Here is a 9658-nt window from a genome sequence, read left to right on the forward strand (position 1 = left end):
CTACCATATCTTTTGAACTTTCCTGTTAACCATAGTCATGGGTTTTAACACCGGATGCATTCCTGAAAAGTCGGGTGTGAATCCACATACAAAGTGGGATTATGTTTGAAATGTTCTGGGGATGCTCTGGACTTAGAGGAACCATGTATCAGTGAAGAAGTCACAGGGAAAGTCATACCCACCCCTGATTCTTCTCTGTTGGGTTTGGGCGGGCCCTCAAGCTCTGGCAGAGGTTAACATAAACTGCCCCTCACTTTCACTGCTGGGCCGTTGAAAGGAAAGGGCTGGTCCCTGAGAAAGGTCAAGGCAGGTCTATTTCGTTCTCCAGCAGCAAAGCAGAGAATGCTGGAGGAAACCACCCAAGCAACAAGCTCTGCAGAGGGCAACTGGAGTCTGAGTCTGAAAACAGAAGTGGAGGAGCCCATCTCCTTGGAGCTGTTTATATTACATAACTCAAATAAACACAGCAGTGCAGGAACAGTTCCCTTGGCGAGGGCCAAGACCATGAGAGGCTGACAAAGGGCGTCTCCTTCAGCCACCCTGGTCAGAAATGGCTTCTTTAAAACAACGAGAGCAACACACAGGGACTCGCCCGTCCCATTCAGCAGGGTGTCTTGAACACATCAGAGAGGAGTCGCTCTAATTAGGACTTGTAGGCTCTCTTTATTTTCTCTAGCTAAGGAAATAAATCCTAATCAGAGCACCCAGAAGGAAGCAAAACTGACACAGGAATGGCTATTCTCATGTGCAGGGTAGGGAGGTGAAGCCTTGAAGCCGGGCCAGTGTGGCAGCTGCTTCTTGGGCAATCAAGTAGTGGCTGGCTTTCTGTGACTTCAGCTCCTCTTCAGTTCAGGGCCATGCAGGGACCCCAGCCTTCTGGGAAGCACTGGGCAGTTGACATGGAGTCTGTGGGAGGAATAATAATTAAAAACAACAAAAACAAACCAACAACAACAACGAAAAAAAAACGGTTACTAACTCAGTAAATGACCTCAGGCCTACAGGCCCAAAGGCTGAACAAAATCAGCCTTGAATTGAGAGCAAGGCAAGAGCCTACTGAAATCTTTTTCATCAGTGCCCTGGAGTCTCCAGGGACAGCAACCCCTATCATATACCAGGGGACGAGAACAGAAATAAACATTGAGAACACAATCCTGAGCACGGGCTGATGGTACCAGCTGCCAACAACTGCCCCATTAGTAGGCTATGGGGACGTGCTAGGGAACATTTTCTCTACGAGGCTTGCATTTGAAAATATATCTTTCTTCAAAGCTGGCCCAGGGAGTGGATGGGGAGGAAGAAGCCTTCTTTCTCCGTGCTTATCGGGCGCTCATTCATCCTGCCATTTGCTGCGGATAGCTTACTTCTCTGAGCCTGCGTGTGCTGTGTGAGAGTGTCTAGATCCCGTCTCTCAGCGAGTTAATGTTTTAGACAATTCCTGGATGAAAGCCGCGCTCCAGAGTTCGTCCCCCGCAGTGTGTTTGCTGGGTGCCCATGGGGCCAAGGAGGACAGAGGACGGCAGCTAAGGGTAACCCCCACTACTAAAGGCTCTCACCTCTTCTTCCTCCTTGGATGTGTCCCTGAAGATGTTTGTCTCTTCGTTTCTTTATTCTCAAAAGGAGGACAATTCCTACCCACTCCCTAAGGATGTTTAGGAGGAACAGCTAACAGAAGTTATTTAAAAATACCTGGCAAATAACATTCAGGATCAAGTGCTGAATGATCCCCATCCTCACACTGCCCACCTAACGAATTACCTATGTGCTCCCCTTTAAAATGTGTTGCTGACAGGCTGCCCTGTGGGGTGTAAGGCTGTTCTGTACGGAAGAGGTCTCTCGGGCTGCTCCAGAGAAGTTTGCTTTGCAGGAACTGCTGAAATCCTTACATGTCCAAACGCATGTTCTGGGTAGAAAACAACAGGTGATGAGCTGTAAGGTAGAAGGCTGCCAGGATCCACCCATGGGCACCCAGAGTTTGGCACCCCTCTTTCCAGGGGGAAACAGAAGTGAACCAATCAACACGACAAGGTCAAGTTCAAGTCTGCCTCAGTAAAACCCTGGGGACTTCCTTCTTGAAAAACAACTGGGACAGTGTGACAGCTGTTTAAGGATGCCAAAGAAAAGGGTCCCCGGGGAACGCTCCCCAAGGGCTACTCTGCTTGCAGGAGTCTGTAATGAGTGACAAAAAAAGACAGACAGTGAGAATAGGGCAAGCCAGGCCCAGGTGAACGCTCTGATTAGCTAGTGATCAGAGTGCCACACAGATGTAAGATCTAGCAGTGATGACAATCATGATAATAATAACTACAGTGATTATTATGGCTGTCATTGGGGCCTATTAAACAATAGATTGCCTTTAAGCTGTGGCCCCTCTAAGAACCTTTTACCGGGAAACATGTACCACATTGCAATCCTCACAGCACCTTCTGTGGCTTCATTTGGCATGCTTATAGACGAAACACAAATCAGGTTTTATAGTTGCTGGATGAATATTTGCAACAACTTTAAAATCTGGTTCATGATGCAAGTTGCTCCTCACAGCAAATGCGTGGTGGGACATCAGAACGGTGACAAAGGTGGGAACAAAATCTCTGCCCGGAGATGTGGCGTGTTGGAGGTGAAAACAGATTGCATTTGCACGGCAGCCACTGCCTCTGAAACAGGCTGGAGAAATTCCTTTTATGGCAGGTACTGGACTTAGAACCCAAAGACCTGGATTTCATTCTCGGTTCAGCCACCTCCTAGCAGCGTTACCTGGGGCAGGTTAGTTAACCTTTCTGAGACTCGATGGCCTCACCTGTAAACTGGAGCTCAAGATATCTATCTGGCAGGGTGGTTTGGATGGTCAAAGGCCACCTCCAGGAGCATGATAAATATGAGCTGAAACAGCGAAGTCGGAATCTGTATACAGACGTGACCTGTCACCTCCCAGAGCGTTAGCCCTCACAGTGAACTGGCAGGAGAGGTCTCCCGTCTTTTTTCTGGGAGCAGAGGCACAGAGCTGGGAAGTCGGCCTGCCCACCTCCCCTGAGAGCTGGCAAGAGAGCCAGTAATAGGATGCATGCACACGCCGTTTGATCCAGAGCTCTTGCTACCAGACGCATGGCCTCTTCAGCAGCTCACCAGTTGATGGATTTGCTTCCATTTTCTCCTGGGCCTAAATTGCTTCCCAGCTTCCAAGGGGCACTCCCTCTTTCACACTCGACGGTACCGCCCAGGGAACTGAAGGCTCGGAAAAAGTAGCAACAGGGAGTAACATGGGCACCAGGGAGAAGGAGGCTTGTTATATTCTTTCTAGATGAATCTCCAGGCTGCAGCAGTCCTGGGCGAGTCCCAGGCCTGCCACAAAACCTGTCCGCCGTGGGACTGCCTCAACATGCTGTTTGGGAAGTCAAGATGTTCAGTGTAAACTTTGTTCTCCCTTCCCTTTCTTCGGGGATTCACAGAGGCAGCTCTTCCAGGGCCTTTCTCTCCAAGTCTTTCTGGTGCTGCAATCTGAGGTCGCACACCCTGAACACGACATCTCTGTCAGAACAAGCCCGTGAGGCGGCTGTCCCATCCGAGAGGGCTGTGCAGCGGGTGGTGTTGGCCCTTGAGTTTGCCACGGTTTAGGTTTCTCAGTGGCACTATTTTTGGCAGATATTTTTTTTCCTCGCTCTTTATCACAAGCCCGTCGGGCAAATGACAGCGGAATTGCAAGCTTGAATGGACTTGTTTGACAGGCCAACTTTCATCCTGAGCGCTGCTGCTGACTTTTAAAAAGGAACTCTGAGAGGAGGATAGTAATTTCACACTAATTCCTTGCTGTAATTTGCTTTTGAGTTTAAAATGTCGTGTTTCAATCACCCTAGCTGCGTGGTGTAAGGGAGAAGATGGGACACACGTGTGGTTAATGTGTTTGTAATAGACACACACAAAGACACCACTTTGCTCTGAAGCAACAACACAGGAAACACTGATCCACACTTCAAGGGAATCTCCACCAGGTACAAACAAGTGCATTCAAAGGAATTCATAATAAATTGCCAGCTTTGGCAGAAATAGAAAACTCCTTTAAACAGAGACTCTCACACTTGACATCTCCATCATCCAAGCGTTTATTAGAATGTCTTTATCCCCCAGGCTGCATTATGGAGAGGAATTGGAGTGGTTTTAGGCAAACCCCCAAAAGTAGGAGGGTCCGAAACCCTGGATGGACCTAAATGCATTGGGGGAACAGATCATGTTCAGCCGAGGAAGGTGAAATTCATCTGGGAGAAGGGTAAATTAATAGGTGCTGGCCAAAAGGAAAAAATAGCCTCCGCGCTGAAGAGAGCTGATGAGGCTGTGCTTGGGAAATCCTCTAAGAAAAAAAGGACAGGGTCTCACAGAGAGGCCAGTGGTGAGAGCTTTGCCCAGTTTAGAAGCAGGAAGCAATGACTTTTTCTGATTTATTAATCTGCACATGGAAGCACCCTAATCCCATCCCTTCACCACCTCTCACCACACTTAACTATCCTGGCCACACTGCCTGACATTTCATTTTTCTCCGGGGATGGCCGCTAATATTTCACATACTTAATCTTGCTCTCACCTAGATTATAAATTCCTCGAGGTCAGGAGTCAACATCCAGCCCCAGGCTCCTTCCCAGGACTCTGTAACTCCCTGGAGGATTGCAGAGACCTTCACGCATTGTTTGCAAAGTTTCTGAAACAATGGCAAGATTGCACAAGGGCCAGGCGGGGTATTTTTAGAACAGATCCAAGCTCTTTGGTGGACCCTCAGGCTGTTTACCACCTAGCCTGCCCGCCTTTGGTGTCTTTCTGGTCCTGGCCCCATGTGCCGTGTGCTCCAGCCAAGCAGAACTGAATGCTCTCATGCCTCCGTGTCTTTGCACGTGCTGTTCCCTCTGCCGGCTGCCCTTGCCCCTTCCTCCATCTGTGGACTGTCTTTCAGCTCTAGGTCACCTTCTCTCTCCCCACAGAACTGCCAGTGTCTCTTAGGCAGAACTGACGGTGCCTCACTTTGTGGGTCCAGGGTGCTTTCTGGAGGTCTTAACAGGGAAGCAGGGCCAGCTGCCCAGTCATCAGGTTGGTATGGCCATCGGGTTGGTACTGCCTGGTTGGCAGGTCTGTCTCTTCGGTTAGCCTGAGAGTGCCTTGAGGTCAGGGCTACCTTCCTCCCTGTCTCTCAGTTCTTGGCCCCCAGCACAGTGCCTGGTACTCAGCAAAGGTTTCTCAAATGAATGTGCTTCCCATGTTGGGCAGATCATGACGAAGGCAACAGCAGGGCCCAGTGTGTAATGCAAGGACAACAAAAAGGGACCCTGCTTTGAGACCAGAGATGCTCCACAGGGAAGCCGCCCCTGGAGTCCCTCCTGATAAGCTGGGGCAACTGGGACTAGTCCTAGACAGGATGTTTGAGGGGGTGGCGCTTGCTTTTGGGAGCCCCAGTCTCATTTTGAGAGCTTGTTCCACTTTGAGGATTTCTCTGTTTTCCATTTCCAAATCTTTATGCTAGCCTTCAGTTACACTTGCTCAAAGGGTGATTGCTAACAGTCTCCGGAGATAGGCTAAGATGTGTGGGTAAGCAGCAGTGTGCTGGAGTGGGAGACGGGGGGACAGGGTATTGCCTGGGCTGTGTGGGAGGCAGGAGGAAGGTGATGAAGATTCTGGACTCCAAGCTGGCCCCAGATGCCAGCCCACCTTGTGTGATACACCGAGAGTACCTCAGTTTCCCTGCCTGTTAAACAGTAATGGCTCCTTCATTGAGCTGTTCTGAAAATCAAGTTAGTACAAAGGAAGCACAGAAAGTGTGCCTGACACAGGCAATCGCTCACTGTGTGCCAGCTCCTGGCATTTGGAATCTGAAGATGGAATACAGTCTGACTTCCTACACTCGCAAGTTGTCCAAGTCACCTCACCTCCCCATTCATGTCCTCATGTCTCTGAGATGAGGATAATAAAGCTGACCTTGCCAGCTGTTGGGAGAACCGGATAATCAGATAGTGGAAGTGAATGCATTTTGCAAGCTACAAGTTGCCTTCCCAAGGGAAGCATGAAATCACCTGGGTGAAGGTATTGGGAGGTGAGGCCCCGTCACAGATCCTGCCCCACAAGAGCTACCCCTGTAAGGAGTCAATGACTCAGTATTAACCATGCTTTTAATTTCTGTAAAGTGATGCTTTGACACCCACCTAAGGGCCTATTAGCCAACCTAAACCAATTGTGACTCACCCGTTGCAATGATTAACTTTATGTGTCAAGTTGGCTGGGCCGTGATGCCTGGATGTGTGGTCCAACATTATTCTGAATGTTTCTGTGGGAATGTTTTTGAATGAGATTAACATTTAAATCAGCAGGCTTTGAGCAAAGCAGGTGGCCCTCCACGATGCAGGTGGGCCTCAGCCAATCAATGAAGGCTCCAGTAGAGCCAAGCCTGACCCTAGGAAGAGAATCCTGCCAGTGGACGGTCTTCTAACTTGAACTGCAACATCAGCTCCTCCCTGGGTCTCCAGCCTGTTGGAGATTTTGGACTTTTCAGCCTCCACAATAATGTGAGCCAATTCCTTAAAATCTCTCTCTCTCTCCCTCTCTTCCCCCACCCCTCCACTCTGCACATGCATTCTATTGATTCTGTTTCTCTGGAGAACCCTGACTAATATACCCATAGACATCTGGAGTCCTCAGATAACTTTAAACTCTACACTCTAACAGTAAAGGTGGGTTTCGCAGGGGTGCCGCTTGCAAACATAGCTAGCCGGTCCCAAGCCTGCACAACCTGCCTTGCTTTTCCTTCCCATGGAAACCACACGAAAGGCTCCTGCCACTGTCCCACTCTCCCTCTGCCTCCTGACCCACCCCGAGGCTTCCCCACGTGGCCCTGCATGCTGTGCTGTAGTCTCCCAGGCCACTGTGAGAATACTAAATCTTTAAACTTTCTCCATCTCTCTCCCGACCTCGCCTGGGCTTCCTGCACCTCCTCCAAGGTAATGTGATGAGACAGACTGTGACTGCAGCCCAGAGCCAGGGAAACTGTGGGCCAGCCCTGGCCCAGAGATGGGCGGGTGAGTTATTTTGTCCCTGTCACCTGGTGCTCTGCCAGATGCGACGGTGCGATTCTGTGTGAGATCTGGGGCTAATAGAAACGATGGCAAACTTCTTGAGCAGCTTAGGCTGAAAGAATTGTTCTTTGCATAAAACAGAAATTGTCATCATCATTATAAACACTATCCGGGCCCTCCAGAGAGCCCAGATGAGCTGTGTTCTTGGTGAGGACAAGTGTCCATCCAGAGGAGGGGTATTTATTGGCTCTTCGGGTCCCAGAGAAGTCCCAATCCCCCATGCAGAAAAAGGCCAGAAGCATCCATGTCTGAGGATAGGACCCTAGGGCAGAGCAGAGCTTACTCACTGCACCTGGGGGAAGAGGAGGACAGTTACTTTCCAGAAAAAAGTTAATTTACCCTGAGTGATTCATAAAGTTGCAGAATCACAGAAGTACAGAACCTTTGAATTTCAGAGGCTGAAAGGGATCTAACAGTGCATCTGGGTTCAACACCCCTCATTTTAAGCAAGAAAAAGAAATAATTCCAATTAAAATACAGCCCTCCACTCATCTGCAGTTTGTATGATAGGGCCCCAGATGAATGCTGATTTAAAGACTGGATGGAAGAACAGCTTTTTCCTACAACCGGTGTTCATTTTGTGGGATTTCTCACTGTTGGTTAATTAATGTAAGCATCCGTCCAATCGCCTGTTTGTCTATTCACCTGTCTATTCATTGCTGCATCCATTCCTCACCCCAGCAAAAACTTGAGGCGGTTACATGAAGAACACAGACATGGTTTGCTCTCACTCCCTTCCTTTTTGTTTTTGTCTCCCATCCAGGATGAAGACGAGTTAGCTCTGCGCATGTGTGGGTGTGGGAGAAAGGCCAGTTGCAGTCAGTGTCACGGGACTGTTTTTGAAACTCTGCAGGTCCCTCATAGGGCCGTGACTGATATCACCCATGCCAGGATTGCTTGGCCTTGACAGAGCCTGTGTTAGATGGGACTATCATGAAGGTATCCGAGACACTAAAGGGCTGAAACAAGCCCCTCCCTTGTCTTCACAGTATCTTCCAGTGAGAGACGAGGCCACTGGATGAAGCTGAGGACAAATAAATGTCAATAAACCACCACTGGGAGCTGCTGCTCCCCCGTTTCCCATGGCCTGCAGGGGGTCACTGAGTTAAATGTTACAGCTAATTGTGAAAGGGACCTGGTGAATCTGTGATCAATAATGATGTTGGTTTTTACACGAGCTAAGATAAGGGTAATTAAATCTTGTGCTTCAGGCCATATAAACTGATCTCCACAGGAGGGCAAGAATTAATTTAACTCCACACACACAACCCCTTCCCACCCCTCTGACAGCTTTAGTGTAATGGACTCAGTGCAGGATGGGGAAGACAGAGCACCAGGTATTAACCACCACACCTATCGGGAGCTTGAACTTGATGGGCCTCGTGGCTGATCCAGGGCAGCAAATCCAGAGCTTCTTACAGCTTCTCTCTGTGCTGGGTTTATTACACACAATCTGTACAGGGGCTGTTTCCACACTTAATGGCAGTCCTGAATCACTATCTATTTCCCATCCTCGCCTGCAAAACAGCAACCCAGAGCTAGTGCGACGCCGTCAATACTGGGCCCCATAAAGCCACTGCTGTATAGGTTTGCCTTTTTGTGCGTGTGCGTCTGATTCACGAGCACTTTGGCAGCCTTCCAGGCTCGAGGAGAGGAAAAAAACACCCTGAGCATCCCAACAGCCTCATTTTGATCTGTGATACTGAGCAACTCATTTCCACTTCACAGGCTCTGCTGAGCTGTGCCACAGAAAGACAAATCCCAGATGTGGCAGGGGTGGGAGGAGGTGGAGGGAGAGGGGCTGGCTGGAAGGAAGGAGGGTGCAGGAGAGGGAGGAAGGGAGGGAGGGAGGGCCTAGGCAAGGGAGGGAAGATGAAAGCAGAAAAAGGCCACATTTATTAAGCTGTTTTTCTTTTGGTGAAAAGAAGCATTTATCAGTGATTTCATATATCATGTGAGAGGTGGCTTCCTGCCAATTTCCAAGAATCCAAACAACCCGCTGACATCATATGCTAAATATAGCTCAGGCTTTGCTTTAGGTGAACAAATAATGCCGCCGGACAGTAATAGGTTCTCTTCAGTTACATGTTTATTATGATCAGGCTGTCAGGCTTGTGTAATCAAAAGAGTCATGTCCAGTTCCGAGGAGGAATGGTGCAAAGAACTCTTCAAACAATTTTGGGAGATGACTAATGAACCCCCATTCCTCCTGCCTTCCCAGGTGGCCGGCTGAGCCTGGCCGCTGGAGGAAAGGTGGGCAACTCTGTTGTTACAAGTCTTCAAAGCCCTGGTGTGTGTGATTGTGTGTGTGTGTGTGTGTGTGTGTGTGTGTGTGTGTGTGTGCCCGCATGCGCTGTATTTCCATCTCTGCCCTGCCCATCAGAAAAGGTGACTGATCTCTCCAAGGAAAGTGCATAGAAGGAAGACAGACCTTCAAACTCACAGATAGGATGCAGGAACTATTCATGAGGATGGGGCAGGGGTGAGCGGGGTGGGGTGGGTGGCACAGATAGTTAAGGCAGTCTGTTTAGTCTGTTTATTCTGCAAACATGCAG

The sequence above is a fragment of the Rhinopithecus roxellana genome, chromosome 8 (genome assembly GCF_007565055.1).
Source record: "Rhinopithecus roxellana isolate Shanxi Qingling chromosome 8, ASM756505v1, whole genome shotgun sequence".
Lineage (NCBI taxonomy): Eukaryota > Metazoa > Chordata > Mammalia > Primates > Cercopithecidae > Rhinopithecus > Rhinopithecus roxellana.